The sequence below is a fragment of the Triturus cristatus genome, chromosome 6 (genome assembly GCF_964204655.1).
Source record: "Triturus cristatus chromosome 6, aTriCri1.1, whole genome shotgun sequence".
NCBI lineage: Eukaryota > Metazoa > Chordata > Amphibia > Caudata > Salamandridae > Triturus > Triturus cristatus.
Genome location: NC_140589.1, coordinates 1,818,937,352 through 1,818,957,217, shown reverse-complemented (window position 1 = coordinate 1,818,957,217; position 19,866 = coordinate 1,818,937,352). Strand labels below are relative to the sequence as shown.

Below are 19,866 nucleotides of genomic sequence, written 5' to 3'. Positions count from 1 at the left end.
CTGTATCTCCCTCCGGTCAAGCGGGGGCGACTGAGACTGCGATCAACACCCAGACGAGGCGGTGAGAAGTGCGAAGTATCCCGACCAGAGCCTAGCTGAGAGAGCAAGATCTGAGGTATACAGAGACCCACCAGTCCGAAGTCAAGTCCAGTGTCCGACGAGTCGAGTCGAGTCGAGTCCAGTCCGGTTCAAGTTCAAGTTACTGAGGCCTTCCGTTTCCGAAGCTACCCGGTGAGTACCATTGCTGGGGAGGCATTTCTGACGTGCACATAGGTTGTGCCGGTCAAGACGGTTTTGGGTACACAAATCCGGTCTGCACTGTTTTAGCAGTGTATCTGTACTGTTTAGCAGTATATCAAGTATTCCGAAGTATTCCGAAGTGTCTAGTTATTGTCTAGTTATTGTCGAGAATTAAGCTTGGTGATTAGTTATGCAGACGATCATCATTGTTGTTTCAGTTAAAAGTTTAATGTTTAATGTTTAAAGTGTTTAAGTATGTTCTGTATATCGTGGTATGAATGACTGTTCATTATCGTGCTTATTGTATTATGTCTGTTCAAATTCAAGTATCAGGTCAAAATCAAGTATGAGGTCAGTTCTCAATATGCCGCTCTTTTCGAAATTAAGACAGATCACTACCAGAAAAGGGGTTCTCGAAGAAGCCGTCCCTATTCCTCCTAGGGACACTCCAGGGCACTTTATGTATCACAAACATGGCTTAGACGCTATATTATTTCTTGATTTATGGGTAGACTATACCAAGGGATTACCAGAAAGTCAGAGGTGGCCCACAGCGGGGACCTGGGATGCAGAGTGCATCATGAAAGTCGAGGAAGAGTTATGGAAAAGGAAAGTCAGACAGTCACAGAAAGACGCCGTTGAATTATGGCGTAAAGAATCACATAGACGAACAGAAAAAGCACGTAGACAGGAAGAGAAGAGTAAAGAAAGTTCAAGCAAGGTTCAAGAAAAACTATTAATTGAGGAAGGAATCCGAGTGAAATCAGAACAAGTAGACAGACAAAGAAATGCCCTTATGAATGGTATGTATCCCCTTCTGGCCGAAGGATTACCTAAGGCTACTCCAGAGATACCGAAAGACCTGCCACCCCCATTATTTCCAATCAAGGTACATCCTAAGGGGCATCCTAGAACCGCAGAAGATGTTTTTCTTTCCTCATATTTAGATGACGCAGCTCCCGAGTATGCTAATTCCGCCCCACATAGACCGCATACCAGGGAGGTTCAACGCCAAGATCCAGTGCCCGTATCCCTACAGCAGCAAATCGAGTCACAAGTTCCGGCAAGCACATCTGTTTCTGCATCTGTTTCTACAGGTGCTTCCATAGCTGAGTCCACACCTATAGTTGCTGTGTCACGTTCGACGAATCCTTTCACACCCGACGCCCCAGATGGGGCCACGGGAGGTGCTACCAATATTTTTTCTACGCCACCCAGAATAAATAAACTTACTTTTCAAGAGTCAGCGCATTCACGTACACCCAAACTCCTTAGTGCCCGTGCGCTTAAGGAACTTCTTATAGATTGTAGATATGACCCGGTGCCTGGAAAGGAGGACGAAATGACCCTGGCATCATTGCGTATCAGACGAGCCGCAGTGTATTTAGCGAAGTTACCAGGAATGACTGCGCATCTAGATAATATATATCATTTTGTCCAAACAGGGCGAGATCCAGAATGTATTTACAGAGCTATGGAATACCAGAAAGTAGAGATACAGGGGGAACTGTTACGTTTCCTCATAAACTGTGTGATCTGAAATCAAGACCGACCGGGGGTAGACCCGGAAGTAATGAAAATTCTTACAAGATGGAGCCAGAATATATCAGAAGGGAGACATGATAAACAAAATTGTATAATAGCCATGTGTCGAAAGATCCGTAAAGAAATAGAACGCCTACACGAAGAGCGATTAGAGGTAGACGAATTCGAACAAAACGAGGAAGAAGGGTCAGGACTGCCCACAGGACAGTCGGACACCATAGCCTATGTGGGTAGAGGAAGATCTTGTAATAGGAATCAGACTAGATATCATACTGACTCAATACATCCGATATGTCCAGATAATAACAGGAATATCCGGCCTATAATTAATATAAGGTCTAACGAGCATTCGTTCCAAACCACCGACAAACTACTCCGAGAACGAAGGGGTTATCATTTCCTCGATTCTATGGATGAACAAGATTTAGCCAGGGCAGCTGTCCATTGGGTGGACAGTCCCGGAAAATATAGCGATGATACAGTAGTACGCACATTTTTGAATCTTACCCCAGATGAACAAAGGTTAGCTGGGATTTATATGATTCAACAACTCATTATACTATATCGGAGTCGGCATTCGGACCCTGGTCCCTTGCCTGACATACTGACTGAATTACTTATGAATAAATGGAGAGGTCCAGGTACTGAATTAATTAAAGAAATTCTAGAATCAAGAAAGCAGTATATTCTTTTTGTATGTTCAGAACATGTTCCATTGTCCGTCAAGGAAAGAACTACGTATCACATAAATAGGCAGAATCCCTTACGAGAAGTGCACCCAATAAAGGGTGAGGACAATCAGTTTAAACGTGTATTTGTATATACGCCCATATCGAAAATAGAATTGTTAGAAATGAAGAAAGTGGTACCCAGTCATGACAAAGACCCAGCGGGTTTTCACCGAGAAATTAAAGACATGTTACTCATGGGAGAGTATACCTACCCCGACATTATGACAATATTAAAGGTGTTGATGCCTGCTGGCATTTATGAGAAACTCAAGGAAAAAGAGTGGGAGGTAGGATATCAAAAGATAGAATGGTCAGCATTAGAAGCAGAAGAAAGGGCCCGAGGTCCAGGTTCGGGGCTTGGGGATAAAACTAAAGCACTACCAGGTCTACTAGTACAGGTACTGCCACGTTTATTATCTACTAAAAAGGAAGATTGGGGTACAATTTCAGCCTGTAAACAGAAGCAAGATGAAGACACTAGCGATTACTATGCCCGATTCGAGAAATGTTTTGGTATAAATAGTGGCATAAAAGCAAGTAGCGAATCATACCCGCATCTGTTTGTAACAAAATTAGTGGAAAATGCCCTGCCCCCAGTAAAGAATAGAGTATTAAAATTCGAGAGTACCTGGCAAGGTAACACTCCAACACAAATGTTACAAATGTTACAGTACCACCACAATAGAATTAAAGAGGAACAGGAACATGAACACAGACGCATGAAAGACACGAAAATGAAAATGCTAGTTTCCCAAACAGTTCCAGCTGAAGGACATAAAAAGGGTATGACACATTCCGATTCAACCGGACCTGTAAAAGGGACATGCAATTATTGTAAAAAGCCAGGTCATTACGTACACGATTGTCCAGTCTTAAAACATAATATCGCCATAGGTAAAACACAAGAAAGATCACGGCCACTCAGACAAGATCAGAATGAACAAGGAGCTATGCAGCATGCCCAGGCCATGCCAGCCGCACAACAGCCAATACAGTTTGTGCCAGCTGCACCCCCATTGCCTGTTGCTGCCACACAAACAACAACACGACAAATGTATCAGACCGCACAGTATGAATATCCCGAGTATCAGCGTTACGCATGAACAAGCCTAGAGAGGGAAGTTGACTTACCCCTTATTGAAATTCCAGTAGACCAAGAAGGACCTTATGTACATAGTGAATTATTAGGCCAAGATAGAAAATTTCTACTCGATACAGGGGCAAGTCGAACGACCATAAAACGTAGTGAAGTTCCAGGGGCACCCCTCTCAGGCTCACAGAATATTTCCCTTGGTTTTTCAGGAAAACCTATTGTTAATGAAGTGTCACAACCTCTGCCACTTACGATAGGACCTTTGACCCGAACTACAGATTTATTGCTTACCAAATCATGTCCAGAAAATCTATTAGGAATAAAAACGTTAAAAGCTCTAGGAGCTATAATATGTTGTTCTCCGGAAGGAGTAAGACTGTTTTTACGTGATTTTAAAGGTCACTATGTGTCTAGAGACATGGATCCCCGATTACAGATTTTACCTACACGACTATGGGCACAAGGCCCTACTGATGTTGGATGCATGAATATTACACCATATCGAGTCACATTAAAGGCAGGAGTGGTGCTACCACGAATGCGACAATACAAGTTACCACCAGATGCTGTAGTGGCTTTACTACAAATCATTGACGAGCTCATTGCCCAAGGAGTAGTTGTGGAAACAGACTCCAATATATGTAATTCACCGATAATACCGATTCTTAAACGAACAGATCCGAAGGCCCCGCCAGTATATCGATTGGTTATTGATCTGCGCGAGTTAAACAAATGCATTGTGCCACAATTCCCTGTGGTCCCAGATATCTCGTCATTACTGACAGCTATTGATTCCGAAGCGACATTCTTCACTGTAATCGATCTCAGGAATGCCTTTTTCAGCGTCCCAATAGATCCGGAAAGCCAATATTTGTTCGGATTTAGTTTAAATGGACGTAGCTTTAAATTCTCACGCGCACCTCAAGGATTTACAGAAAGCCCCAGCATCTATAGCCAAGCACTGAAACGAGAACTCGATAGTATCCACATGCCAGTTAACACTGCTCTGCTTCAATACGTCGATGATCTGCTGATCACCGCCCGAAGCGAACCTGAATGTGAAAAAGCATCACTGACAGTTTTACAATTTCTAGCCGAAAAAGGGCACAAGGTGTCCCCTTCTAAGCTGCAATTCTGTGTCCAGCGAGTTATTTATCTTGGACACTCGCTGTCCAAGGAGGGAAGGCAGCTTACACCAGACCGCATTCAGTTAATAGCTAACATGCCGATACCCAAGACACAAAAGGAGGTGCGGGCTTTCATAGGCCTCACTTCATACTGTAGACAGTGGATCCCGCAATATGCATTTCTAGCAAAACCACTCATTCAGTTGACAACCCAGGAGGCAGCCACATCGACTGTTCTCCCTTGGACTCAAGAACATACACAAGTTTTTGAAAGCCTAAAGAAAACTTTATGTCAAGCACCTGTTTTAGCAACACCATGTTACAGAAAACAGTTTACACTCTTTGTTACAGAACGCGAAGGTACTGCTTTGTCAGTACTCACACAGGATCAAGCAGGAGCACACAAACCATGTGCTTATTTTTCTAGTACATTAGATCCCGTAGCTCAGGCTTTGCCTGCATGTCTGAAATCAGTGGCAGCGACAGCTTTAGCAATCAGACAAAGCGATGCCATAGTGTTAGGACATCCATTGACAGTTCAAGTACCACACGCAGTAGAGGTTCTTATAAATAGAACACAAACACAACACTTGACCATAGCACGACTTACAGGGTATGAACTTACATTGTTTCAGCCACATATAGAAATAAGACGCTGTAACACATTGAATCCTGCCACACTTTTGCCAGTAACCGGAACAGACCCACTAGCCCATGACTGTATTGAAGTTATTACTGTAACGACAAAACCCAGACAAGACTTGACCGATGTTCCATTGTCAGATCCAGACTTGACATTTTATGTCGATGGTTCATGTATGAGAACAAGTACAGGAGAATTAGTGGCCGCTTATGCAGTCACAACAGATACTGAAGTCATTGAAACTAATCGTATAAATACTTTGTCAGCTCAAGCCGCAGAGCTCATCGCTCTGACACAAGCCTGTATTCAAGCCACGAATAAAAAAGTCAACATATACACTGACTCACGTTATGCATTCGGAGTTGTACATGACTTCGGCGTGCTGTGGCGAGAGAGAGGTTATTTAACTTCCCACGGTGCCCACATTCAGCACGGACCCCTCATTCATGCCTTATTAGATGCAATACATCTACCTACTGAAATATCAATTATGAAATGTAAGGCCCATACGAAGGTTACTGATATCATTTCCCAAGGCAATGATCTAGCCGACAGAACAGCTAAACTGACCGCTCAAACTCAAACCCCCGACATGACAAAGACAATAGTCCTGACATCGACACATTGTATGACAGTTAAAGATCCTACTCTTGACGTAATTGACATACAGACACATGCTACACCAGACGAAATAAAGAAATGGACTGAATTAGGAGGGATCCAAACGGACCAAGGATGGATGATGAAGGAAAAGTCTGTATGGTTCCTTCCTGATTCAATGGTCCAAGTTATAATTAACACTATACATAGTCCGGCACATCTAGGAGAAAAAGCTATGCTAGACAGCATTCAACACATTTGGTTTAATAAACATTTACGAGCAGCAGCCAAACAAAAGGTCCGTACCTGTATGATCTGTTGCCAGTTCAACCCAGGAAAAAGTGTTCCCGTAGAACAGGGTGGATTTCATCCTCCTGATCACCCTTTTGAAGTCCTACAGATGGATTATATCCAGATGGAACGATGTCGAGGATTCAAATATGTTCTCGTAGTTGTCTGCGCTCTGTCCCGTTGGACGGAGGCATACCCGGTTTCAGATTACACTGCTCCGACTACTGCCAAACAGTTGGTTCGAGAATTTTTCCCACGATACGGTTTACCACGTGCTGTTTACTCAGATAACGGCCAGCCGTTCTCATCAGAATTAATGAAACATGTTTCACTTCTGTTAGGATATCAGTGGAAATTCCACTGTGTCCGACACCCCGAGGCAGCAGGTCTCGTAGAAAGACACAACCAGATACTGAAAATCAGAATGTCCAAAATATGCAGAGAGAAAGGTGTCGACTGGGTAGTAGCGTTACCAGTTGCACTATTTTACATGAGAATGGTAGCACACTCTCGAACAGGGCTATCCCCGTATGAGGTGATCTTCGGTAGACCACCAAATATGTGGGGGACGCCTATACCACGTAAAATAACTGATATTGACTGTAATATGCTGACAGATTACTTGGCTTCCTTGATGTCTGCACTACAATCTTCTCGTTCACAGGTAGCTGCAGCCTTTCCCGACAACACTGAGGTGAAACCCCATGACGTTGTTCCGGGTAATCTTGTCTTTGTGAGGAATTTCGACCGAAAGACTCAGCTGGAGCCCAGGTGGAAAGCACCCAAGTTGGTCCTGTTGACCACAAGAACAGCCGTGAAGATCGAGGGCCGCAAGGGCTGGATTCATTCAAGCCATATTAAGAAATTTCATGGACTATCCTCGGATATAGACACTGTGCCCTGCACTACTTCACAGACTGACTCAAAACTCCCTTTTGTTGAACCGAACAAATCTGAAAGTTATAAACTAAAGCTTAGGCCCAACCAGTCGAGCAATTTGATTGTTTAAGTCCTCTCCAAGGTGAAGCGGTTGAATTGTCTCTGACATGTATCCCTTGGACCTGAGTAGAGGAAATACCCGTAAAATGTTGAAACAACAGGCGTATTGTAAATCACTGCGTAGCCACTGTATAGTGACATTATTAATTTTGTTTTTATTGAGTCTTTTAATAATTATTACAAGTATGTTGTTGCACATATATTACCCTATTTCTAGACATGTTTATAATGTTACTGCTGAACATTCTTTTAGTGACTTACCTCCGCATGAATTGTCTTATAGACTTGCGCTGCGCAATAACACTTTCATCAGTATGTTACATCATTCCCATCAGACTAGTAATGCCACAAATTGTTGGGTGTGTGGCCGACTCCCTCCCTATCAGAATTATGAAGGAGTCCTGCCATTCTTTCCACACCCATTTACACACAATGGCTCCTGTGGAGCATGGTTCAGTTTAATCAATTCCATAGACTCAGACACAGCAGTTTACCAAGATCATTGGATATGGGGAAACCTGAACCTAGTTTTACTCAAAGTCTGCTACCCTGACAAGGAGGGTCGCCCCAAAAGAACAGGAACTGATCTAGAAAATGAAGTGTATGGATTAGGTAATTTTACACCTAATCTCATGATTCTAAATGTCGTATCCGAAGTTGAACTAGTCTTACCCACTATGTCAGTATTCCCAGCAAAAGGTGAATTGTGTGTAAGAAAGGTTGGTTCCATACATATGGGCCATAGTAAATGCACTACTATAGTAGAATTCAGTGATCAAGGAAAATCTTCATTTAGAGCTTCTCGCCACTCCTACTTCATATGTGGTCAGACTGCATATATGCGTCTACCCCTAGATTGGGATGGTACCTGCTACATTGCATTCCTTTTGCCACCTGTTTTCCTAGCTCCTCCTGATTATTACAGAAATATTCATTTAGTACACAACAGAGAACGGAGAGATCTCCCCATTGTCGATTACACTGAAACGGCATGGGACAAGTATGTAGATTTTAATAAAGGCATCTTTCCCTATATAGGTACTGTTACTAATAGTAAGCTGATACGTAGATTAACTAGAACCCTTGAAGCAGTAGTGAATGAGACTATTTCCGCCTTAGGCAATTTAACGGAAGAGCAGTCTGCTATGCGGATTGTTGTGCTTCAAAATCGTCTTGTCCTTGACGTCATCCTGGCTGATAGGGGCGGAGCTTGTAGGGTCATCGGATCAAGCTGCTGCGTATTCATACCAGAAAATTCGCCATCTGTATATAAAGCCATCACTCGCCTTCATAAGATTGTAAGCCAGATACACCAGAACCCAGGCACTTGGACTTGGTCCAGTTGGTTTTGGAATGCGGTATCAGCCTGGGGATGGAGAGTTTTATCCTTCCTAGGTATTGGCCTTCTCATACTATTCAGTTGCTGTCTATGTCTACAATGTGGACCAGCGATTTGTGGTCTGTGTGCCACATCGTGCATTCCACATCAAGATTTACGTTCAGGATCCCGGAAGAAGAAAGAAGAACAAATGATGCTATATGAACAGATCAATGGATTAATGAAGATTGATATCTCTTGAAGGGCAAGTAGGGGACAAGGAGGGAATGTGGAAATATGGATTTTCCTGGTCAGTTATGTCCCCTATCTTGGACCCCAACGGTTCTATGTGCATGTCACAAGTACATGTAGGTTCCCTACAGTTCCAGTTATGAAGACGCAAATACATGTGCGTCCACCGTCAACATGTCCTCTGTCAGATCCGCCATGAATAGGCCGGATATTCCATTCCTAAGTATGAAAAGCCATCGGCTTAATATGGTTCACTTATGCCATTTTACAGTCCAGGCAAGTAGGCCCTGATTCTGTCATCAAAACTCCTTTTCCCTTCTGCCTCTGAAAGCTCCGGTCCGAGCCTGCATCTATGACCATGAACTTTGTCTCATTCTCTGCGCGGCTCACGAAGCCTGACATCAGCCTATTCTCTGCCAAGAACTGTATTTCACCTTCGAATTATCTGCCTCTCCCTCAGCCGATGCATTCCTGCCTAGTAGTTTAAGTAAACATTCTTCCAGTTATCAAGCAAAAAGGCCCATCTTCTCTGTCCTCATGCAAGTAATTCATAGCCCTGTTACTAGGAAATATTCCTACCCCCTCGCATTCAGTGTAGACACTTAGACGCTTGTACATACACGCACAGTCAGTATAGAGTAGATTCTGTCCGAGAGTCCTTCTTTTGTGGATAACATAGTTCTTTAAACATAGGATGTTAGATATGATTTGGGATTAGGTTGACTTGACCCCCCAGACTTCTCGTCTCTACATATAGAGCTAAATGTCAAGTCCTCGTCACCCCTTAGTTACACGTCAATTACACGTCATACTGCTGCGCGCGCATCTATGCCAAGTATTATCTTATAGATCCACCTATACATGACATCATAACCAATCATGTTCCTTTTTACTCATTATTACACCCATTTTCGGTTACGCAGACAAACGTCAATGTCCTTATCAAATTGTCACGCCTACTGTATTCACTTCATTATAATGTATGTACTATAAAAGTTACCTCTCTGTCAATAAAGTATGTACTTCACTTCCTGAACCCCCGTGGTGATGGAACTTGAAGCATCCGATTATAATCGATTATTGGAATAAAGCCCATTCCGAAACTCTAATATCACGGATTCTGCCTCTCATTTTACTGAGCTATTTTATAATGTTTCTGTATCAAATTCAGTCCCGGTAAAGGAATTTTTATTTACCACAGTCATTGAGTCATTGTCATTGTCATTGTGTGGATAGAGAAAGCTTCCTTATCATTCTTTCCACTCTGGTGAGGCACCTTATACATTTCCTCACCTTCCTTCTTCCAAACCAGTTAGTAATAATGAACCTATCTGGATTCCTTCACCTCTCTCCAACAGAGACACAAGATAGATCTATTTTCGGGTATAAGGCTATGCTCACTAGTATAAAATATTTCACTTATTTATTTCTTTTAGTTTATTCACGTGTCTGGGGTGATTATTTTTAGTGAACCTATCATTTTCTCTTTCCGCTTTTGTTTCTTTATTTGAATGGTTGAACACTTTATGGTGTGGTATATGGTAATGTGACACCCTTTATCCTGTGCATCACCACTTATCTAATATATTTAGTTTTAGCATAAGGCATTTGGAGTCTTTATATATACATATAATATCTGAACTTTTTGTATTTTCTAGATGTTGCTCTGGCTGTACCCCTGGTTCTTTGTCCTTCTGGCACTTATGTTTTAGGGCCCTGAGGAAGGTCGATCTGGATTCCTGATCTTCACCGAAACGCACGTAGTTGCAGAGCCAGGAAGCAAGACGTGACAGCCATTATATCCAGTTTATGGTGTTGTAACTGGAATACACTAAGAATATAAAATGTTATCTATTATGTGCTAAAGGAAAAGAGGTAATTAATTTTTCTGTAACAAAAGAGCAAAGATTTTTTGCTTTTGGGTCCTTGTATTGTTTGGTTTGTCATGTTTTATGTATTATGGTATTCTGACTGTGTCTAGATGATGAATGAATGTGGCATGAAGGTGGTGGGTGAAGAGGAGAGTGGTCAGGGAGTAAAACATGTTTTGTCTTCCAAGGCGCTATAATTTATGAATATATGATTATGTATTTCAGAGATACAGTGTAAAGATATCTTTTGATACATCTGTTCTAAAGTGGCATTATATGAATTAAATGATTTAAAAAATATTAATAAAATTAAAAATAATTGTTATGATTAACTTATAAGTTTAAATTGATGTATTTGGTGGTTTATTTTCTTCACTTAATTTTATAAATACTTATATATTTTGGCTCCATTATGACTGTGTAGTGAATTTCAGGTATGGCGAGATAATGCCTGTTAATTTCACTAGATATGAATTCCGTATTGTTGTTACTTTGATTTCCTTGTTCTCCTGCCTTTGCATTTAATATTACAGGGGCCCTCTTCTTGTTTGTTTTAAATAATTATGGGATGCCATGGCAGCTCTCCAAACACTGATACCACCAGGTCCTTGCTGTTGCTTGAAGAACGCCAAGTACACTGAAACCATGCCTCATATTTGACTGGGTGTTACAACTCTTCAAAGGTGGCTGCTAAACCATGCACATGAAAGCGTTGTGGGTGGCTTTGGGGGGAGCAGACAGAGGTTCAGTAGACTACTGGATGGTCCCCCTGATGCCTGAAACATTTCTATTTTAAATGCAGCATCTCTCCATTTAAAGGACACAGCTGCTTTAAAAATGGTGGCAGACCTCCATGCTTGCATTCACAGTCATTCACAAGAGATTGCATCCTGTCATAATTAATAAAGCAGGTGCTTTTGTTAAGTTCTGTAAACATACATTTTATGATGTGACTAACTAGTTCATTAGTGGCTTTGCAAAATGCAACTCTGTTTGCAAATTTAAAAAAAGATGATGAAAGGAAGGCTTGTAATTTCAGCCACTTACTATCGGTTGAGCCTCATTCAAAGACCATTGTTTTTCGCCCACTGTGCCACTCTAGACAGAAGGACCTGATATACGTAAATATGGTTGGTTATAAGCATTGCACTTAGGGGGTCTATTGCACAAATATCAAGGTGATGGAAGGAATGCACATTCTCCTTTGCAAACATGATTTCGTACAACAGGCCCTACAGGGTGAATAGTGCGTGACAAAGAGCAAAACACCCCTGTATTTTCAAAGGTGTAGGAGATAGTTTTTACATGTGGAGAACAAAACATACGAACCCCTGCACATGCACATATCTGGAATACCCATTGGTCTTCAGCACCTATTAAACACTACCTACGATTTTTCAAATAAAAATGCTCTGCAGATAAATTTTAATAAATCTAAGGTTATGGCAGTAAACTACAAAAAGAAAAGGGAACATAACTGGTACATAAACGGAGAACGATTGGAAAACGTAACAACCTACAAATACTTGGGCATAATACTGGACTCGAAGATCACCTTTAAACCTCAGCTGGACTCCCTGTGAGGCAAGGGAATGGCAACCTCCCTTGCCCTAAAATCCTTAAAAACTAAACTCCCAGATTTGACCTTCGATCCACTTCTCCAAGTACTTCGCGCAAAACTGCAACCAACACTTACCTACGGGAGCGAACCCCTTCAAGGGAAAGACGCCACCCTCCTGGACACAATCATATCAAACTCTTACAGGCTCATCTTCAACCTGCCAAAACAAGTCTCCTCCGCACAAATACGACTGGAATTTGGCATCGCGAAACAAACCTTAGAAAGACGGTGTGCATACGTCACTGCCTGGCACAAGATACGCACCGCCAACAACGATTCCCTAAATTCTAACATCTGGGATGAGACTCTTCAGCATCAAAAATCATCAGCGAGGAAGTATTTAATTGACTCCCTTGAAGTGCTGGGCCTATCCAACTTATGGGACATTCCAACAGACCACGTGACGTTTAAAAAAACAGCCAAAAAAGTAGTTAGACTTATCTCTACAGTTGAAGACAAGGAGGCCCTGACAAAAAAAGCCCACGGTGGGAAATCCTCAATGACTATGGTCCAATGCAACCACAGGCTTACCTCAACGTGGGCATGAATTTAAGAATGAAAGAGAAATTTTTAAAAATGAGACTGGGCGTAATCCCGGTATACCCTCACCTACCGCCGTGGATAAGAAAAAATCTTCAACCACAATGCCGTCTGTGTAAAGCAGGAAAGGAAGACCTTGTCCATGCAGTGTGCATTTGCCCCAAACTGAAAGACCTGAGATGCAAATTCCTGCGAGACTCCTTCAAATCTTACGGTATACGGACTTGCAGACAGGCAGTCAAACTTTGCTTTAATCCCAGCAAAACAAAACTAAACTGTCAGGTCGTAACATTTTTTGAACTGGCCGGAGTCAGATACATGAGTGCTTGAGGACTTTTGGTTTAAACAACACTACACTTTAATTTGATTCAACTTGGCAAAATTACAGGACAGAGAGAACTTTAAACATCCTTTGGTTAATTGTCCTTGCAATTTTTTAATTGTCCTTTTAACCCCTTCGGTGCTCATGACGGAATGGTTCCGTCATGACCCACGGTTGAGCTGTGCTCATGACGGAACCATTCCGTCATGACCACGCCCGCGCAAGATTCCGTCAGCACAGCGGCGGAATCTGCGCAGCATCGAAGGGGTTAATGTTTTTACTCGATTTGTAAAGATTTTAATTAATCATGTACAAATAAATACTTACTTACTTAGTTACATATCTGGAATACTACCTCCTGCAGATTATTCACACTGCAGACAATCTGCAGTAGCACATGCAGAAGACTAAACATACCTCTGGAGTCTACAGTCAAAGGGAGTCCTGGGGGGTATCAAGTGGATCTAGATTCTGCCCTGTTTTATCAGTGCCATGCCTTGACTTTGGGACCCTGGGATACCGGGTACAACAAACACATTTCCCCTCCAATCAGCTGAGCAAAAATCTAGCCCTAGATGAATCAAAAACGTCCCAGTAAGGTTCCCACCTACATGGTGCGATCACAAACCAGAAAGGTGTCCCGCCTGTAGGCAAAAAATCATTTTGCATTACTCCCAGCAATAGTCTGGTGGTAATTGTGTGGCAAGCTGAGAAATCCAGGGGTAATATTACATTAAGTGCCAAGGGGCGTAGTTGGTTTATGGATCCCTATCAGGTGTCTCCTTATTGGCATGGGGGCATTTCCCCATGAAAATTAGGAAGCCCCTTTGCCCTTGAGTGGTATCACAGATGCAGACACAAGAATAGAAGTCCATCTGCCATCTCACTACTTTATGCCACAAATAAAGTGGTGCCCAGTCAGTGTATCCCATTGAGGATGTCCCTTAGCAGGACCTTATGGGGTCCCAGGGATATTCCTAGTCACCCTTGCGGGGGTCCAGTGACGCACTGCACTGCCTTGCAGAGGGTTCCTGCCTCATCCTCAACGTGCTCCCAGTCCCTCTGCATGAAAATACAGGATGCTAGCCTAAAACCTCTGACCCACATTTCACTGCACTTGAGGCACAGAGTTTGTGCCTGCAGTAGGGACAGCACATTTATATGTAATATGGCACACTGCTGCTGCCTGCGGTGGGTGTAGAAAATTGTGGGTGCATCTGGCCCAGACATGGATAGGGTGCATTTTCCAGAAGGCAACCCCAGATGGTATTGTTATTTTACCACCATAAATGTAAATATAGTCACTACATCCAGATTTAATACCCAAACCAAATCAATTCCCTAGGTCCATGGGCACTGGGCTTCTTCTAAATAAACATGGTCATTTCTCATTCTGAGCTATTCTCTATTCATAAGTGACACCAATTTAGCTATTATGTTACAGATTTATGCTTCATTACGCCCCACACATGCACTGGTGCATGAAGAATAACTAATACAAATATGTAAATGTTGATTATTTTTTAAGCCTACCCAAACTCCAAAAACTAATATGCAGAGTAAGTCATTACCTGTATTGATGGGGAAGGCAAATCTTCTGCAGGTGTCTTTTGATTCAAATTCTGCCTTAGATCCTAATATATGAAGCACACTCATTTATATACACAGAGCCATACCACATTTGCATTGGCATTTTACCACCTATTGCCTGTAATACGGAAACAAAACCGAAGAAATTCTTTCTCTAGAAATAATTTGAATAGAGAAACTTAATTTACCACGACTTAGTTAAATAAAAAGTTTTTTGTCGACCTGTCAGCCAGCCACCTATGAATTAAATAAGTAAACAGTGTTGCTCTGTGCAAACAGTCTGGAATGCTCTTACTGTGGGCGCGGAAGAAATATAGCAGACAGGAAAATGAAAGCTAAGGTACATATAAAGAAGGATTTAGAGTGAGCGAGAGGTCCTAGGATTGTAGCACCAGAGCACTATTCATGCATAAACTGGGAAGCTGGAGTAGCTAAAATGTGTCATGTAAAAAAGTAATGATCATCGTGATGTTTATTAAAAGATAGGGCCCTAATTCAAAAAGTCATTTAAGACAATGAAGAATAGTTCCCTGTAGCACTAGTTCATATAGGCAAAGTCTCCTGGACTTACCTGCAACCGGTCCTCTGACCAGTCAAGACCATTGTGGACCTGGCTCCAGTGGCTTGCGGGCCCTTCCTTGACTCCCTCTTGCTCTCTCTCCCTCACTTTCTCTCAGTGACTTTGTGCCACTTCTCTTACTCTTTGTGCCTCTTCTCTCATTTATTGTGTCTTTTTCTCTGGCTCTTTTTGCCTTTTCTTACTGTTTGTGCTTTTTCTCTCGCTCCTCTTCTAACTTTTGCTATCTCTCGCTGTTTTGTGACCTTTGTGACATGTCTCTCCATCTTCTCTGTATGCATACTTCATGAGCCCATTTTCTACCTTCTCTGCACCCCTCTCTACTCCCCCATTCCTTATCTGTTTCCTGCACCTCCATTCTTCCCTACCATAGTAAACCTCTTCAGCCCCACCCACCACTTCCTGCACTCCTACTCCTTCCCAGGAGCTACGTAATGTCCGACATAGCATAGACACACTGGGGGAAATGCTGCTGGCATGCCGAAGCTGTGCCAAAGGTGAGCCCATCTGCACTCGTCTGCTCCTGGACTACGGTGAGCATCAGAATCCATGGTCTGCCCCCGACTCACCTCTAACCTGCCACTCTCCTTTGCGCTTTCAATTCCAGACATCCAGACATTCTGTATTGTGTGGTGTGGTGCTGTTGCACCACACCACACAATACAGAAGTAGCTTTGACCTGCACCACTGCTCTTGTAACTCCAACCAAGAGCATACCCACAACACCCAACCACTCACATACACTCACACACCTACCAGCAAACATACTTTCACCTCTCACACATCATTATCATGCAAGATGCTTAACACCCGGATGATCAGTAAGCATCCCACGGAGATCTGGGACCTGGCGAACGACACTCTGAAACTTCTCTTCCCCAAGGAAACATGAGTGACCACAGCTTCAACATTGGATGTTGCAACTGTCATCCGTGCTGGATACAACATCACCAGGCAAAACCGCCTAAATAGGCATAGAGAAGAAATCTCCATCGTCTACAAAGACATCTTCAACTGAACCCCCATCTCTAAAGCCAGAAAAAACTACATGCAACACCTTAATTTTAAATCATAAATCAGAGCGAACTTCACGCTGGGTGGAACCCTAGTCATCTCCCTCCTGGGTCAGTGACCCAACTATGCTAGCAACAGTGCAAATTTCATCAACCCCTAGTCCTCAACTCAAGTACATTCATCGTCCTAGGGGACCTTAATTTCCATCTGGAACACCATAATGACCCCCAACTCTTCTGCCCTTCTTGAAAGCCATGGAAACCTGTGACTAACACAACGCGTCACAGAGCCCACCATGCCGCCGGTCAGATGCTAGATCCTGTGTTCACATCCTTCAACATCATCACAATCAACACACCAAGACCCATCACCTGGACAGACAACAAAATAAACAGTTTCAAAATCAACTCCATCAACACAGAAGAACCCCCAGAGCGGGCCCAGTTAACTGACACTGAAACAGAAGGACAGAGGTGGATTGGGCGACCTCCATCCATAAGGACAAAGCAGAACCCATGGGCCTCATGAACATTGAAACCTCAACAAGTGGATCACCAAATGTGCTGACACTCTGGCCTTCAAGAAACAAAGCCACACAACAAAGTCAGCTTGTGCATGGAATGACCAAGCGACACTAAAACATCTGGAACAGAAAGGGAGAACCAGCAGAGGGGAAGTGGAAAAAGACACTTTTAAAGCCACCTAGAGAAGGTACCATAAAACTATTCTCAGATATTATGAGAAGGCCCTAGTCAAACGAAAAAGACCAGCTTCAGCAGTTGTGAAGAAATCTCTGCAATTGTCAAGTACTTCACCATACCCACTGTTACCACAGGCAAAATCCGCCCATCACACAATCTGTGTAACAACCGATCAAACTTCTTTTGTAGCAAGATCACAACCATATACAGCAACTTCGCCCCACAACCTTGCTCCCCGACTTTCTCTAGAAGTCTCCCAGTGACAAACAAAGACAAGACACCATATGGGACACCATTAGCACAGAGGAAACCACAACAACCATGAAGACCATACACTCTGGGGCCCCGGCAGACCTCTGCCCCATCACGCCTTCAACAAAGAAGCAATCCCCATCTGCGAGGCTCTCTCCCCTAACCTCAACACATCCATCAGTATTGCCACCTTTGCGGAACCATAGAAATACAAAGCCATCAACACCCTCCCAAAGAAAACCTTGACTGACCCGACCTAACTCGGCAACTACCAACTGATAACTCTTCTTGCCTACCCATCCAACCACAGCACATAACTGTCCTCCTAGTAGCAACGAAAGACATCCGGATGACCCTCAAGACGAGGGAAACCTCAGCCCTCATCCATTAATACCTATCAGCAGCCTGTGACACTGTATCCCATCCAATTCTGACCAAAATATTACACAAAGCAGGTATCCAGGGACACTCCCTCAAATGGGTCTCCTTCTTCCTCACTGGAAGAACCCAAACATACCCCCCTACTTCTCTGAAGAAGGAGAACAAATCTGCGGAGTTCCAGAGGGCTTCGCTCAGCCCAACGCTCTTCGAGATCTACATGACTCTTCTGGCCGACATCATAAGGGCCCACAACATAAACATCTTCACATATGCCAACCACACATAACTGATACTGTCCCTCTTGGACAATACACCCAGCACCAGGAACAAATTCCTCACATGCATGATCAAAGTGTACACCTAAATGAAATCCAGCTGCCTCAAACTGAACTCAGACAAGACTGAAGTGGTAATCTTCAGGGTTCCCTGACGCAACATCGTGTAAAAAATATCAATGTTAAAAATATCGGGTGAAAAATATAAACAACAAGAAGATATACTTAAACAGGTAAGTACAAAAATATTGACTAAAAAATGTTGATTTAAAAAAATATAGATGTATAAAATATCTACTTTTATATAAATATAAAATAAAATAATATATATCAAATATATTAAATATTAAATATAATTATAACAAAATAAAATAGATTTAATATACATTTTATTAAAATATAACAAATAAACTTAATAAAAAAATAAACACACAAACGTAATAATTTATACATATATATTTACTTTAAAACAATTAATATACTATTTTAATTTATATTAAAAGGTAAAAATAATATAAACATAAAAATATATATTAATAATTTAAAATACAAAAAAACGAAAATCTATAATAAATTAAAACATTAAACTAATAAAAAATATTTAAACTTAAAAATTACGATTCCCACTCCAGTGAGTGCAACAGTAGGGAAAGTGTTGGATAGCAAAGGGGTAACATTTACTATTTTCACTCCTTTGAGAGCAACAGTAGGGAAAGTGTTGGATAGCGGAGGGGGCAAAAATTACTATTCCCACTCCAAAGAGTGCAACAGTAGAGGAAGTGTTGGATAGCAGAGGGGTAAAAATTACTATTCCCACTCCACTAAATTCAACATTAGAATAAGTGTTGGATAATAGAGGGGTAAAAGTTGTTATTCACACTCCAGTGAGTGCAACAGTAGGGAAAGTGCTTGAAAGCGGAGGGGTAAATATTACTATTCCCACTCCAGTGAGTGCAACAGTAGGGAAAGTGTTGGATAGCAGAGGGGTAAAAATTACTATTCCAATTCCAGTGAGTGCAACAGTAGGGAAAGTGTTGGATAGCGTAGGGGTAAAATTAACTATTCCCACTCCAGTGAGTGCAACAGTAGGGAAAGTGCTTGATAGTGGAGGGGTAAATATTACTATTCCCACTCCAGTGAGTGCAACAGTAGGGAAAGTGTTCGATAGCGGAGGGGTAAAAATTACTATTCTAACTCCAGTGAGTGCAACAGTAGGGAAAGTGCTTGATAGCGAAGGGGTAAAAATTACTATTCCCACTCCAGTGAGTGCAACAGTATGGAAACTGTTGGATAGCGGAGGGGTAAACAAATACTATTCCAACTCCAGTGAGTGCAAAATTAGGGAGAGTGTTGGATGGCCGAGAGACAAAAATTACTGTTCACACTCAAACAGTTAAAAAATATTAAACATTAAAACAAATCATAAAATAAATAAACAATATTTGAAAAAATGAAAAATCAAATATATTAAATATATAAAAAGAAACGATTATAAAATTAATTACATATAACAAAAACATCCAAATATTCTATAAAATAAAATAATAAATAAATTTTAAAAAATATTTTAAACATGAAAATATTTATAAACATGAAAATTAATTAATATATTAATGCATTCATTTTATTTCCTACCCTATAACACCACACCAAAAACAAAACACTTCAATATTTTAAATTAAATGTATTTCCATAATTAATATAATTAATAATCAATTGAAAAAATATTAATAAAAGAAACTAGAAAACATCAATTGACTACACACACTTTAGCAGTATAATATCCAGATCACACTTCTAAATTAAACTATAAAATAATAAAACACAATTAAAACGTATTTTTAAATTAAAACTTATTACTATTAACAACTGATAATAAAGTA

The 19,866-nt window shown here is 41.6% G+C and overlaps 1 protein-coding gene across 1 annotated transcript in view; it reads right to left on the bottom strand.

Annotated features, from left to right (window-relative positions):
- Positions 1-14,808, bottom strand: part of LOC146822086 (fucolectin-like) — a 187,101-nt gene extending 172,293 nt beyond the window's left edge. The window contains exon 1 of the mRNA XM_085613183.1: positions 14,765-14,808. The gene's annotated coding sequence lies outside the window, so the exon portion shown is untranslated. The remainder of the gene's footprint in view (positions 1-14,764) is intronic.
- Between the last annotated feature and the right edge of the window lie 5,058 nt (positions 14,809-19,866).